The sequence below is a fragment of the Phoca vitulina genome, unplaced genomic scaffold, assembly GCF_004348235.1.
Source record: "Phoca vitulina isolate PV1807 unplaced genomic scaffold, GSC_HSeal_1.0 scaffold62, whole genome shotgun sequence".
Lineage (NCBI taxonomy): Eukaryota > Metazoa > Chordata > Mammalia > Carnivora > Phocidae > Phoca > Phoca vitulina.
The window spans coordinates 3440412-3456623 of NW_022589765.1; the positions used below are offsets into that span (position 1 = coordinate 3440412).

General features: G+C 45.3%; 1 protein-coding gene across 7 annotated transcripts in view; it reads right to left on the minus strand.

Moving 5' to 3' along the window:
• Nucleotides 1-13350: 13350 nt before the first annotated feature.
• GRIA3 (glutamate ionotropic receptor AMPA type subunit 3) overlaps nt 13351-16212 on the minus strand; it is a 275987-nt gene continuing 273125 nt past the window's right edge. For all 7 annotated transcript variants that reach the window (XR_004297784.1, XM_032391369.1, XM_032391368.1 and 4 more), the window contains one exon: nt 13351-15611. The gene's annotated coding sequence lies outside the window, so the exon portion shown is untranslated. The remainder of the gene's footprint in view (nt 15612-16212) is intronic.

The window sequence follows — 16212 nt, forward strand, 5'->3', positions numbered from 1 at the left end:
AGAGATGGCACTCAGAAAGAACGAATTAAATTGGAGACTTCTTTTTTTTTTTTTTTTTAAGATTTTATTTATTTATTTGAGAGAGAGAGAGTGAGAGAGAGAGCCCAAGAGGGGGTAGGGTCAGAGGGAGAAGCAGACTCCCTGCTGAGCAGGGAGCCCAACGTGGGACTCGGTCCCAGGACTCCGGGATCATGACCTGAGCCGAAGGCAGTCGCTTAACCAACTGAGCCACCCAGGCACCCTAAATTGGAGACTTCTATATGGTGCTGTGTCCCTTATAGGAAAAATAGAGGGTTCGGGAACCAAGGAGTAGAAACAGGAATGGCCCACTAGCCATCACTCCCAGTGACCCGCTGGAGGATTTTGTGTTTCCTGTCTCCACAACTCTCTGCTTCACAGTGTAAAGGGGCTACACTCTCCCCAGGGGACACAATAAAGATCCCATTGACCTATAAGTTACAACTGGCACTTGGACCCTTTGTACTCCTTGTGTCCAATGACCAACAGTCAAGAACAGGACTCGCCAGCCTATCAGGTATAATTGGCCCTCATTGGCAAGAGATAGGAATAATGTTCCACAATGAGAATAGAGAGGAATATGTGTGGAACTTGGATGACTCACCTGGGTGCCCCCTGATAGTCCCCTAGGCCTCTGTAACTGAATGAGCAGCATGCGCAGCAACCCCACTCTGAGAAGGGTATGGTTTACTGGGGGCTCTGATCTTTCAGGAATGAGGGTTTGGCTCAGACTATCAGATGAACCACCAAAACCTGCCAAGGTGATAGCTGAGGGGAATTTAGAATGGATAGTGGAAGAGAAAGGCAATGAGTACAGTTACAGCCCAAGACCAAGTTGAAGTGCAGTTGGGAGGCTGCACTTTATCCCACCAGTGTCCCTGTTGTAAGGGCCACAGGAGCCCTGGAGGGGCTTTTCCCTGAACATGTGTGGAGAAGCAGATCAACACAATACAAGGACGCACTGTGGCAGACCCAGCAGGTGTGTTGCTCAGATCCCTCTTCAAGAAAGTGTTTGCTGCCCAGCTGCAAGGAGAGTAATTACTTGGCAGCCACCAGCTGTTAGCACCTTCACGGTTGGCCTCAGCTTTTGAGCCAAGGTCATGCTCTGCTTGGAGCAGCCTGTGGCCAATGACTGAGTGAGGCAGTGGTACCAGAACCCCGCCACTTCTGTCCAGCATGAACGCCTTCAATGGGACTCTTGCCTCCAGAAGTCCCCCATGGGGCTGCCAGAATCTTTTTCATGTCTGCACCAAGTCTGATTGCCTCTCCTACCCCAGACCTGCTTCCTTCCTTCTCCTTCATAGGTGTCACTCCCCAATAAATCTCAATGTCTTCTTCCTGGACAACCTTTCTTTCCTGCATTCTAGTATTCTGTGAAGCCAGCTGCTTCTGGATGTTGTGCTATGTGACATGACCGATGGATCCCATGGTCACGGGCCTACTCCCGTATCTCCTTTGTCGTAAAGGTGGTCTCCCTTGTTGAATTCCACACTTGGGGGTCATGCATTCCGTAAGTACCTGGATAGTGGTTCTGCCTGAGGTTCTGCAGGTAGGAAAAACAAACCCATACCCAAAATAGATATCTATCCCCGTGCGAATGAACTGCTGGCCCTTCCAGGATAGATGTGGTGACTGCAGTAAACTTACTACCAAGTGACTGATTGGTCTCCTTGGGGGATGCTACCATACCAGGGCTTCAGCTTTGGTTACTGTTACTGGCCATTTCAACATTTAGAGGCATAACAGCCAAATAAATCACCCTAAGTGAGTGAGAGTGCATCCGTACTTTTGGGCCCGTGCATTGCCCTAGTTCCTCCCACTATGCTGTGCCTTTCAGGAGCACATTTTGCCAGTGTTTGGGTAGTTGATGAAGAAGGGTGGTTAGCATCATTTCATTTACTTGATGTCTAGTAGCTCTTCCATGGTAGATCCCTTCTGATGGATGTTAACATTTGATACAAAAATCTTCACCATTCATGCCTGCTCCCATACGCCAATCTACGTACCTCTATTCCAGAATGTTTTTTTTTTTTTTCTGATTTTCCCATCTTTCTCCTTCCAGGGCCCTGACCCAGCCATTCACCACTGCCTATCAGGATTCATTCTATCCTGGAGCATGGCTCCTCCCACACATAAAATAGATGATTAGGTACACATCCTCTAGTTCTGTCCATTGGGTATTTTTCCCCTCTATGCTATCTTTCAAGGTTACCCCTGAGTGAAGCTGTAATGTAGTCACTTTCTGTTTTTGGCTTGCATTGTATATCAAGATAACCCATCTGTAAACCAAATTCAGAATTTTTCTTTTTCCTTCAGTTGGTTGTAGGTGAACCCTTCAGGATGGTCATCAGTGTGAGATGAAGGAAGCGTGCTGGTATAGCTGTGGTAGGTAACATGAGAGTTGGGGCCACCTTCTCATGCAGCTTGCCAGGGTCTACTGGTTCAGCTTGTGCTAGGTCCTGGAGGTGCCATTTCCATGTTACCATGGATTGCTGCTAGGCCTCCTTGATGTTAAGACTTGGTGGGGACCCAGCACATAATGGGGATTTCTAGATGCATGGTCACTCTTCCATGGTCAAGCATTCTATTTCTCTCATGGCCTATAGCTTGCCAGGAGCTATTTTCCAAAGGGTGTGTACGTCCTCTGACATTGCTTTGCCCTAGAACTCTAGAGGCCTGCATTGTGATTGTCTCACATCTCTTTCATAAATTCAACACTGCATTTTTTTTTTCAACACCAAAACCTCCAACAACACAGGGTCTGCCAGGTGGTATGGCCCAGGTAGGCTGGTTGCTTGCTCCATGGCTTAAATCTACTGTGGGGTCCTTTCTTGCTGTAGACCCTGCTCAAAATGGGTAAGGCTTTTGTTTCACCCATTACATGGGCCAGAGCAGTATTCCTGTGTATGGAATGCATTGCCTCCAGAACCCAAACAGACCTATCAGGCATTGTGTTTACTTCTTTAGAGTAGAGTTTACAAGATTCAACAATTTGTCTCTTGGGAGAGGATATTCCCATGTGTCCCTGATATTAGACCTCCTAATCACTGTACTGAATTATTAGGGCCCTAAATCTTTAAAGCATTTTTTTCCTCACCCTCTGGAGCATGTATCTTACCAAGGCCATCCTCATGCTGGTCACCTGAGGCTTATTCTTCTGGATCAACGTGATGATGTCGATCGATGTAAGAGATCAATGTGATCATGTCCTGCGGGATGTCCAAATGGCCCATATCTCTCTGGACTCCATTATTACAGAGGGTATGAGGATTAACATAGCCCTGAGGCAAAATTGCACATGTATTTGTTTTCTTTTTCATATGAATGCTCCCTGTTTTCTGTCCTCTTTCCTGATTGATATAGGAAAGAAGGCATTGACCAGATTGATAGCTAGCTGCATGCCATGTACCTGAAGCCAGGGGGCTATGTCTTGGTTGAGTTTGAGGTAGTCTATAGTCATTCTCCAGGATCCATCTAGTTAATTAAGGGATTCAATTTTGTAATTAAGCAGGATATTATAGGAACTGCCACCCTTGTGTTGTTTAAATCTTTACAAGTGACAGTGATTTCCACCATCCCCCTCAAGATGTGATATGACTTTTGATGTACTATCTTATTTAGTTACTGGGGAGAGGGAGGCAGCTTCAGAAACTTCTATTTGGCTTTCTCCACTCTAGCCAAGGACTCAATGGAGGGATTACTCCAACTGTCAAATATGTCAATCCCAACTACATATTCAGGTATCATGAAAATGACCATCAGGTGAGTCGGCAGACCCAGTGGATCCACTGTGAGGCTTTGACCAGGACTCCATTTATTACCTGACCCCCAGTGACTCCACTCTAACAAGGGGACATGATGATGTCTTGTGTCTCCAAGTGTCAACGTCGACTCAGACCCTCGGTCTAACAGTCCTTGAAATGTCTGGGTATTTCTCTTTCCACAGCATACAGTAAATGTACAGCATATACAGTAAACTTACCCAAGTAAATGACTGTGGGTCCCTTTGGTGAGGACTGGGGGAAGGAATGGTGTTGCAGGATTCTGCCCCTGGGTGCCATATCTCCTGTCAGTGGGTTCTGGAACTGAAAATTAGCTTAGATCTGGAAACTTGACTAGAAATCATGATTTTTTTTTTTTTTAATTGGGAAGACTGACCTCAAATTTTGGATTATGTATTCTGACTCTTTTTAGTTTATCATATATGTTAAGCAATACCCTGTTTGCCTATCTACTTGCATCTAGGGATGCTTTGTTTTTTTAATCATCTCTTTAACTCTCTATAGATCAGGCCCGCTTGGTTGCCACTCTAGTCTTGTCTGCTGTTCCAATAATTACAAACCCCTGGCTGCTGGTGGCTCAACACTATCACCTGGACTCTATTGCTGGCAGGTAGAGAGGATTGCTTATCATTTCCATTTCTTTCAACAAATTCAGGGACAACCTCTATTATCATCTGCCCTGGCCTGCAGGGAGAGCCACCACTGAACTTCTTGGTGATGCTGCTGTCCCGCTTGCCAGCATTCCTCATGGCCTTGGTGAATGCTGTGTTCCCTTAGCCCTCACGTGGAACATAGTCCTCCAGTGGGTCCTCTGGCTTCATATGATATATCCACTCCAGTATGTCCACTTCCCTCAGCCTTTTAAGTCCTTCCTCTGCTATCTGCCACAATAATTCAGGAATTTCAATGCCACCCAGTGTGGGTCATTGTTTTTCTCTAGGCTTGTAGAGGAGCCACTGATAAACAGCAAGTTTACCCCAACCTCTGGGAGCCCTGCTAGGGTGTTAAGTCCTGTATCCCAAGAAAGTGCCTCCAAACCCACAAACTCTCCCTTATCCAGTCTTAACTTAAAGCACTTCTCAATTAAGCACCTGCAGAATCTAGTCCCGCCGGTACTCCCTTGACTCCTGCCAGCGCATGCTGGCTAGATCTTCCAGTTCCTTCGGGGTATAGTCCCTTTCCTCCCCTGTCAGGTTTAGCTTGTTTGGGGGAGGGTTGGGCTGCTCACAGTCCTGTTGTTTTGTGCGGGAAAAACTCTGTATTGTCTCCTCATACAGAGGAAGTACTAGCTTTTATTTGGGAGGCGTGGGCTCAGAAGTTTCAGAGAAGACTGGGGAGTCAAAACCTTCAGGAGCATTCACTTAGATGTCCCCACCCCGTGTGTCAGGGTGCTGGGTTTTCCCAACCAAGGACCCTGACTTTGGCATAACATACCTGCCAATGCCAGTTGAGCATTCAACTATCCTTGTAATTCAGCTACTCTAATGGTCAAATCCTGGGTTTGATCTTCACCTTTTTATGCTCACCATTGCATGAAATGAGAGTATGTGTAAGCTAAAGAGACTGTACTATACAGTGGCTAATTGAACATAATAAAAAAAATAAAGAGACTGTTGGGTTCTCACATTTAGTGTTTACAAAAGATTTATTTATTTGTTTGAGAAAGAGAAAGAGAGAGAGAGAGAAGGGGGGAGGGGCAGAGGGAGAGAGTCCTCAAGCAGACTCCCCACTTAGTGTGGAGCCTGATAGGGGCTTGATCCCAGGACCCCAAGATCATTACCTGAGTCAAAATCAACTGACTGAACCACCCATGTGCCCCTCACATTTAGTTTTTGTTCTTTGCACTCAGCTTTTTCTTATCTGTTTTTAGTGCATCAATGTAACTATTCAGCAAGCATCGGATCCCATTTTCTTTATATTTATAATTCTCCCATACATTTCAAATGCTTGAGTCATTCCACCAGCTAGTGCCTCTTTTCCACTGGCCCCTTCTTCCAAAACACCACAGGTGAAAGCTTTAACAATTGGACCGCCCCCTCATGCCAGGGGTTGTCTGTGCACAACTTCCCACTGGGAATAGGGTCCTCATTACTACCGTAGTGGTGAGGGATCCAGTCCCCAAACCCCATCTACGGCCTGCTTTCTTGGGACCACTTCTGGTACCAAATCTCATGGGTCAGACTCTCAGAGAAGCAGGTGTTGATGGGTTAGGAATGCAAAAGTTAATTAGGGAGTAACACCTGTGAAGGAATAAGGACAAAGAAGCAAAAATTGAGCAGGGGGGCCATCAGACTGTGGTGTGGACCTGATAAAGTCTCTGCCAGCCCAAGGGGGCTTTCTGAAGCCAAGATTGCTCATTATAGAAGTCCTGTATTGTGTGGACATGGTTAGGTTCCACTGCTTTGCTTAGTCATTAGCTGGCGGTTACCCCGAGAGAGTGTGATTTTATAACCATCTTGCTCAGTCACTGGCTGCAGGCTTCCCCAACAAGAGTGGGATCTCTGTTCAAAACCTGAGGTGGAGTCTGGAGATGCTAACAGCTGGAGGCTGTCAGGTGCCTACACTGCTTGCAGCTGGGCAGTAAGTCATTTCTTAAAGAGGAGTATGAGGGGTGCACAACTATGTCTCCCACATGGACTGAGCCTAATACCACTGTATATGAACTAAATTTATCTGTTCTGACTAAAATTTATGTGGCCCTCCCACTATCCATCCAGTGGGTGAGTCTCACAAAGGAGATTACATTTGCACATCTGAGTGTCCCATGACTGAATGCATGACCTTGATAGAGTGTAGCAGCTTGGGGCATTGGCCAGGGAGGGCACCCGTAGGGGTGGTGATGGTGCCTAGTGCAGGAGATACTCCCCATCCAGAGGAAGGTGAGGGTTTGGCTGCCTGGATAGTTGGTGATGAGGTGGGGCTTCTTTTGGGAGAAGAGAGACATTGAGAGGATGGCGGGCTGTGGAAAACTGCCTTTTATGACTAATTATGTGGAAGGTAGACTTCTTTGGACACAAAGTTTGTGAGTTTTTTCATTTTCATTTTGTACAGTATAAGGTGGCACCTCTTCTCTGTCCTCAACACTGCTTCCTAAGTTATGCCTCTGGGTTATTTTTCCACCCCCCCATTTCATTCATTTGTTCATCAAACATTTACAATTCTGTTTCATTTGTGGAAATGACTAAGAGAGACTCTGCCCATGGTCTCGGCCAATGATCTAGTAGGGAAGATGATATAACATTATAGTGCTATGAAAAAGGCAAGCACTACCAGGATGGAATAGAGAGAAAGAGTCTCTAACCCCATCCTGGGGGGGGGGAGAGGACAGTCAGGAAGGTTTCCCAGAGGAAATGTTGCCAATTTGGTCTTACAAACTATGAGTTAGTCAGGCATAAAGGTGAGGGGAAGGGAATTCCAGGTAGGTGGAGAAGCATATGCAAAACCACGGAAGCATGAAAAGACATGTCAGGAAGACATGGCAGAGCCAGGAATTTTCTGTAGTTGAATATGACAAGGTCTTAGTGGAGTAGAGAATGGAGGTGAAGGGGTGGTGAACAACGAAGCTGAAGAAATGGGCAAGAGGCAGGTTATGAAAGGCCTTTTATGGTAAACTAAGGGATTCACTCTTTTTTTAAAAGAGATTTTGTTTATTCATTTGAGAGAGAGAGTGCACAGTGGGAGGGGAAGAGGGAGAGGGAGAGAGAGAATCTCAAGCAGACTGCACACCCAGCGTGGAGCTCGACATGGGGCTCTATCTCACAACACTAAGGGATTTACCCTTATGCCACAGGGCAATGAAGAGTGACGAGATCCAAAGAATCATTCTGGCTGCAGTGTGGAGGGTGAATTGGGGGAACAAAAACTAGAAACAAGAGGAACAGTTGAGGCTATTGAATTAGGTCATATGGAAAGTGTTACAAGCTCAAACTAAGATAGGGATTCACAGAAGGAGTTTTCAGATTTCAGAGTTAAGACTTGACTAAGGGTAAAAATGAGGTAAGGAGCTCACAAGGTTGATAACCAGGATTCAGTTTCTGGATTGGGTGTCTGGGTTTATGGTGGTGATTAACACCCTGTCCTACTGTCCTCTCTGCATGGCCCAACCCTCTGCGGCAGTGGCAAGAGTAAGGAAGGAGAGCTAAAGAGTGGGCTACTTAGATTATTCAGAACGCTTACACAAATACACATGCTTGGCTTTATATAAACTGGATGCAAACCCCCTATCCATTCTTTCCTTGTTCTTTCTTTGGTTCCATGCAGGCTCTTCCTCATATCTCCCCGAGCGTTATGAGAACCATCTTTTTATATTATGCTTCCAAAGGTGATTTGTGTAGCTTGTCTGGAATCTGCACATTCCTTCACTGGTGACAACTCTAGTTGATTTTCTTCCATGTGAGTGCAAATCATATTATAATTCTGAGATCCAAAAGATGAGAAGAATCATACACTTACTTTTCACTGCATCTTATAGCTCTACAGGTTGATGTTAAACTGACCCATTTGTTTTTTTATTGTCATTGTACTGTGAATTCTGCTTCTGAGTGCAAGCCCATTTTTCTCAGATCGTCACATCTACCAGTTTTAAAGTTTATTAGATTTATTCCTATATTTTACTTTACTCTTTATCAATGGGGTTTTAAGTCAGGATGGAGACTCTTAGAGGGAAGTCTGGTTTAGCCATGGGATAAGGGTAAGAGCAGAGATAATAGTTTCTGTGTTGGACATGCTGAGTTTGATGTGCTTATGGGATAGTCCAAGTGAGGAGGTATAGACATTGGGATATGCTGGGTTGATGCTCAGGAGAAAGTTTTGAGATGGAAATGGGGACTTGAGAGACAGCATAATACAGGTGGAAATGGAAACTATGGGATAGTTTCCCAGATAGATACCCAGAGAGAGTGTGCAAAGGGAGAAGAGAGGAAGAAACATGGTGGAACTCAGGAGAACACTGACATTAAGAGATAGAAAAGGAGACCAGGAAGCAGGAGAGAAATTAGCAGCAACAGGGTAGGAGGAAGACCGGGAGAGAGTGCTGTTACAGAAGTCAAAGGAATAGAGATTTTCAAGGTGGGACAGGTTAATAGCATCAAATTCTGGAAAGAGGCCAAATAAGATAATGACTATCAAGTAGGGCAAAGTAGGGTTTAGCAAGCTTTTTATGTAAAGAGCAAGTTAGTAAATATGTTAGACTTTGTGGGCAATACTGTTGCAAGTACTCAATTCTGCCATTGTAGGGTGAAAGCAGCCACAGGTAATATGTAAATGAATGGGATGGCTGTGTTTCAATAAAACTTTATTTATTTATTTATTTTTTAAGATTTTATTTATTTATTTGACAGAGAGAGACACAGCGAGAGAGGGAACACAAGCAGGGGGAGTGGGAGAGGGAGAAGCAGGCTTCCTGCAGAGCAGGGAGCCCGATGCAGGGCTCGATCCCAGGACCCTGGGATCATGACCTGAGCCGAAGGCAGACGCTTAACGACTGAGCCACCCAGGTGCCCCTCAATAAAACTTTATTAACAAAAACAGGCAGTGGGCCACATTTAGCCTGTGGGCCAAAGTTTGCCATCTGTTGCTATAAAGTAGGATTTGCAGTTTACTGATGACCTTGTCAAGAGCAGTTCTTCTGGAGTGGTGGGTAGAAGCCATAGTACAATTATTGAGGAATAAGAGATAGGGAGTAACAAGCTTTTCCAAAGCTCTATTGTAAGTGGGGAAAATGTAGGCCTTAAAAGTCATTACCAGGTTGAGAGTGGGTTTCCAGTCTTTCAAGAAAATTAGCACTCTCATGGGGGAAGATGGCAATGTTGTTTGGAAATATTTGTAAAACTGTTTCCTCCATCAGCCTACATTCAAGGTTCTTGCGAGCTGTTGCCAGAGCTTTGACTTGTGCAGGCTTCGTGAATGTTTATTAGGAAGAATTTAAATCAGCCATTTTGCTACAGAATTGAAACTCGGTGAAACCACTGAAAGGCCAATTTTGCCAAATCTGCTGCACAGGGAGTGGATTATTTCTTAGGCTGACATTGCAGCTTCTTTTATACTTGTATTTACTTTTTATTTATTATTTTTTTTATTTTTTGAGAGTGAGCAAGGGAGAGAGAGAGAGTGTGTGTGCGAGTGGGGAGAGGGGCCGAAGGAGAGGGAGAGAATCTTAAGTAGACTCTGTGCTGAGTGTGGACTCCAAGGCGGGCCTCGGATTTCAAGACCCTGAGATCATGACCTGAGCCAAAATCAAGAGTCGGATTCTTAACCGATTGAGCCACCCAGGCACCTTAGTTCTTTTATACTTTTATAACAAGGGCATTGTGAGTCAATAAATAAGCAAATATCTCCTGCTTTGAGGGTGGCAGGAAAGTGATCATTCTGAGGTTTTTAGCAGCTAGGGGCCTACAAGGGCCAGGTGTGACCCTTCAGTTGAAGAGGCTCACAGCTTTGGAGGCACAAAAGTTCCACCTGACTGTATTAAGAAGCACACATCTGAAGGAAGAGGCAGGAGGAAAGTCTTCATGTTGGGCTCCTTATAGTTCTTTCTCTGAGCTAAGCGCTGGGCATGAATTCATGTAGATTCATTGTCTACCTTGCCACCAAGCCTGCAGGCCCCCTGAGGGCAGGAGCCAAGTTTGCTCCTGCATCACCTGTGACGTTACAAGGACAATGCCTGTCAAAGAGCTTGGGCACCTTGCCTGTTCAAATGAGTTTGTGAACCCTCGGTTTTGAGGATGCTAAGGAAGTGGCGGTAGTTTTGGGACAATGACAGACCCTCCATAATACCTCCCTCCATCCTCTCCTGACAACAGTGACAAAAGGCCTCCCAGGAAGCCTTTTGAGAAAGCCCAAAAGTGTGCCTTGTGTCTTCACTGAATATGAATGTCTTGTCTACGACTCCTAGTCTTAGATGTGCGGGACGTCTCCTAGCACCTCATTCTCTGGCTTTCAGTTCTAGAGGCAAGTTTCATTAATTCTCCATGCCGCTCTTCACTCTCTTCCAAGTCCAGAGTGATAGGGTTGAAACCGCCAGTCTCTCCAGTGGCCCCAGATTCAAAAGAGGTTTCCTGTTGGGAGGCCAAGTTCTGTGTGTGCCCACAACTGAATGCAGATATATTGCTGCTGAGTGTCCTCTCTGCCAACTGATCTGGTAATAAACTGGTGCCCCAAAGCCCAGTCCAACGGGGTGAGGATAAGAGGGGAGGGGTAGGGCCCGGAGCAGCTGACTAGCTGGCTCTGACTGATAGGAGGTTTTGGTGATATAACTGGCTCGTGCCCTTCTGAGACAGCATGTTACTCTATCTTCTGCTTCCTGGAGTCTGCATTTTTTTTAAAGATTTTATTTATTTATTTATTTATTTCCATATTGTCTGTGGCTGCTTTCACCCTATAATGGCAGAGAGAGCATGAGAGCATGAGTGGGGTGAGCGACAGAGGGAGAAGCAGACTCCCCGCTGAGCAGGGAGCCCGAGAAGGGGCTCGATCCCAGGACCCTGAGATCATGACCTGAGCCGAAGGCAGACGCTTCACTGAATGAGCCACCCAGGCGTCCTGCAGGACTCTGCATTCTGAGGAATAATGGTTCTGCTTCTTGCTTCTCAATGTGTTCTCCTCCTCTAGGTTCATCTCCCCAAGTCACAGTCAACCCTCTCTCCCCACCCAATATTAGGCAGATGATTTACAGTTCTTGCCTGAGCCTACCAAGGTTTCCTTGAGTATATTTGCCCTTCCCATTGGAAGATTTTATGATGTGATTGGATATGAATCTTGACAGGCAAGGAAACCAATGCAAGGACCAAGGGGCATTTTCCTTTGGTGCGCAGGTGGGGGGGCATGTAGGATTTAAAGCTCAAGAATTTTTTGCAGACCTGGTTGGCAAGTCTGACCTGATGTGTAAGCAAGAGATACAGCTACCTGCAGTCTGATTTGAGAAAGACTACTCGTATTCCTTTCGCTTCTCCCTCCCACCAAGGAGAAAAAAAAAAACCAAACAAAAGCCCAAACCCCACCTGAACCCAAATTGCGCTCTATCATCCTCTGCCATAGCACCTAAGAGTGGCTTTTCCTTCGGGGTAAGCAATTGAAAGTTCCCGTTAAAATAGAAATCTATTATTTCGAAAGATCCGGGGGGGTCATCATTTGGTACTTGAACTGATTTTTATCAGCCCCCCCCCAGGGAACCACTACTCCAATCTGGTCCCTGAATCTGCTCCCTAGGGACTCAGTTCTCTGCTGGTGAGACTGCTGTGGGTGTCCTAACCGAAGACAAGGAAAGCAGCTGAAGGGTCATAAAGCACGATGGTTGGCCAGCCCGTTGCCATTTCCGAGGACCGTGAAGATGGGAGGCCTCCCGACCAAATTAACCTCAGTGTGTTTACATCAGCCTACACTTGAGAATCTTCTGAGAGCTTTCCTTTCCCACTCTGAGTTTTTTGTCTCCAAGGCCTCGTGCTCCCTGTTCCAAACTCCACGACCCCCGATAGGTTCCTTCCTTTCTCACTCTAGCATCTCAGCTGCCCTTTTCTTCTTTCCTGGCTCAGCAGCAAATGATCCCTTCCTTCCCTCCTATCATTATCCCCTGTTTTCTATGGGGATCAGAATATAAAACTGGTCTATTCGTAAACACTTGCCGTATGTATTGGATAAAACTGTATTCCAGGGGCGCCTGGGTGGCTCAGTCGTTAAGCGTCTGCCTTCGGCTCAGGTCATGATCCCGGGGTCCTGGGATCGAGCCCCACATCGGGCTCCCTGCAGGGAGGCCTGCTTCTCCCTCTTCTACTCCCCCTGCTTGTGTTCCCTCTCTCGCTGTGTCTCTCTCTGTCAAATAAATAAATAAAATCTTTTTAAAAATAACTGTATTCCATATTCAGAATCTACAAATCAGACTAGATCTACGGCCTTTCATTTCTCTCGCAGAACTGTTGTAAAATCAGTACAGTCCTGAGTTCATTACTTCTCTCTGCACTCTAGATCAGTGACCCTGGGTGGAATGAAGGTTCTTTTCCAATGGAACGTGAAGTTACTCTCAGGAATTCGGACAGCGGTACAAAACGTAGCCAGTTACCTAAGAGCACCAGGACACATACTTTGTGATGATGTGGGCAAGCAATTGGAAATGTTATTGAAGAACATCAATCCTTAGTTTGGGCACTTTGCTGGGAGGTCAGATCTGGAGAAGGGAGGATGCGAGGCCAAGGTTAGGGTCAAAGCCTCTGAGGAGAGGGTCCCAAAAGGTGGAGGAGACAAAGAATGGGAATGGAAGGCCCTGAGGTCAAACTTTCCCTATCAATGAAATCCTGCTTCTTGCTGCTTGTAGACACCATCTCGCTCTAGGTGATCCCCACAATCCCAACCTAAGGTCTGGGTGGCACACTGCTATTTAGGTCAAGGGCTCTGAGCCTGACTATGTGTGGCTGCAGTTGAGTGTCGGGCAGGGGTGGCGTCATCCTTTAGGAGAATCACCGGCAAGGTGACTGTGACATCGTTGGCAAAACTTCCGGTGGGAAGTAAATTAGTGAACAATAACGTCTTAGCACCTGCATCCGAGTAAATTTTAAACAGTCAAAGCACAGACATGAATGCTTTCTTTACAATTTTATTTACAAAATGTATTAAAACTTTGTACAATACCTCATGGCAATGAGGCTCCGTAATTTATGCCCACACATGCAATTTACGCTTTTACAGCCATTAGTTTGCTTGGCAATTTTTCTGTTCACTGAAGTACAGCTTTAACAACGAAAAGAAAAGAATCGGAAAAAAAATCCTCAAGTGACTACCGCCAAACTCCCATAGCTTGAAGTTAGTAGCAGAGATTTGAAGCAATCGTTTTTTTTTAAACATGCAAGTTTTTAAAAAATAACAAACCAATTTACCCGCCTCTTCATTCCCAGTGAAGTTTCCTCTGAAAAACTGATTTGAGTCAATAAACATACATTTCTCTTTATACAGTGCCTCTGAAAACATTTGTGTGTAGGTTGGTTGATTCGTTTTATACAACTTCACATTTGCACGGCGTCAGCTTCCTGCTCTGGACATCATAGCATTCAGAAGTTGAAAGTCACAGGTTCATGAAAACAAAACAGAACAAAAACACAACAGCTTTCTTTTTGTTTGTTCAATACCATTTAAAATTTGACAGGTGAGTTATTCGCTGATGACACAATTTTTGGAATGAAAGTTTATATTACACTTTTCTGGAAACGTTTCATTGGAACGAGACTTCTTCCTTCCTTTTCTGAAGACAAGAGCAAATGGGCAGCGAGTCGGCTAAGCATCTAAAGGTCACACTTGGGAAATGAATTCGAGCTCCTAGTTTTTACAGTCTGGAAACTTCCCAATGCATGTCACTGATGAGAGCGAACTACTGAACTACAGGAAGCATACGTCATTATATAGGAGGTAATTAGTGAGCGGAGACTATTTCCTCTGACTGTTCTGATAATGCCAACGGCAGGTGCGCAATTAGTTACTTGATAGCCCGTGGAGCAGTGGAGCGTTCTTCTGAGAGAGCCAGTGGAGAGACGGCTCCGAGCAAGGACCTAGGAGCGATGCTGAGGCCCTGGGTTTAGCAGTAGGTTTGGAAATGCGTTTTAGTCTTTGCAAACTAGAAAAGGACACATGCAGTCTGATGGAGAGCCACGGGCAGTAACAGGCAACAGCTGGGAAGACAGACCTAGCAAGAGTAAAAGTCGGACTGAGAACTGTGGTCTGAACCCACTGGCCCGCCTTGCGACGCGGTCCTGTCTCCGGGGTGTACACTTGAAAGGCATACTTAGCGGAGAAAGCAGAGCTAAACACAGTGTTGTTTCTGAGAAAGATACTCTAAACACATTTGGGAGTGTAGGCAGCATTTCCCTCACCTCAATGCTAAATACTCAGCTGTATTGACTTAAAATGCACACTGAAGCAAGAAAAACAGATCTGTGAGCTGCAATTCCAGGCTTCTTGGAGAGCCCCGGGATCCGTTTTAGGAAAGCACCGAGAGGTTTGCCTGATAGTGCCCCATCCCTTGCTACACACAAAAGTCAATTTCGAAAGCTCTGTTAATCCCTTCACCGAGTGGGAAGTTATCAAAGCATTTTCACGAAACCATTTCAAGAACACAGAGAAGTCAAGGCTTAGTCCCTTTTCCAAAGTGTTTGAATTTTCTTATGTGTCGCATTTACATTCTAAAGATACACACATTTCAGCAACGTTGAAAGGAAAGAGGGTGCACACAACATCACTACCAACAGGAACTACCAAAAACATCTGGTCAGCAGATCCTAGAAGAAATGCCAGTCTGTCTTCCCAAACACAGGGAGTCAGAGATTTTTTTTTTAATCAGGAGGAATTAATTATTTTAGCTGAGATGGGCCTATTTGCTGAACTGGAATTAAAGATTTTTTTTTTGTGTGTGTGTGTGTGTGTGCTGTGCGCGTGTGCGTGTGTGCGTGCGTGTGTGTATTAAAGAACGTGGTGTTTGTATATTGAGCAGTGGTATCAAAGAATGGCTTTTGTTGAATTGACTTTTTTTAATAAGATTTTTTTTTCACATACTGGAATCTTGCATGTCCATTTTTTTTTGTTGGTTTTATTTTAATTTTTTTTTCAAGCAAAGCAAAAAGATTTCAATGATGGTTTGCATTGTCGTGAGTCTCAGAGTGTTCCGTAAGGCACTGAAGGAAAAAAACATCAGTTTTTCCTATTGAAAGGTCATTGCACCATCAGCAATATTCGTGTCACGCCCGACACCAAGGAGAGTGAAATCTGGCTCAGGATCCTTGAAGCAGCCACGTTTTCGGTGATTCCTCTCATCACATGCCGCCAGTGGGATGGGACCTGCAAAGGCAAGGGGGTAACTTCCATGTGAATGGGCTTTCTCTTAGGGATTTCGACGTTTCTTACGGCTCAGTCTATCTTAGACGAGAACCATGAGTGTTTTCTCAAACTGGCATCGCTGGGGCTGCACCCAGTTTGACTGGCTTTAGGCAACAAGTCTGTTTAAATTCTCTCTCCCGATGCAAAAGCTTTGCCATCGGTTAAATTAGGTTCCTTCTCTACTGTGCCTTGTACTAAGGAATATATGGATGTCACGTGAAGTCTAACTCCAGGCATTGATCACTTAGGATGCAGGTAGACTAGGAAGTCTTGGTAGCATTTATATAGACATATGCAGAACAACTAACCTGTGGGCTGTATTCTGATTGCAGAACCTGTGGCAGGGGACTGTTTACCTAAGACAGAGGATAAACAGTGTTCTGTGTGGCTTGCTCAATTGAAATCCATTTGACTGTGAGAAGAAAATGTGCCGTTCATTGCTGGAAAAGTGACAGCTTGTGTCTCTTAATACCTACAGCCTTGGTTATTCCAATCTGAAAATAGCACACGGGCTTTAAAGGGGCAGCACATACCAGAAAGAGGTCAGAACGGTGGTACCCAG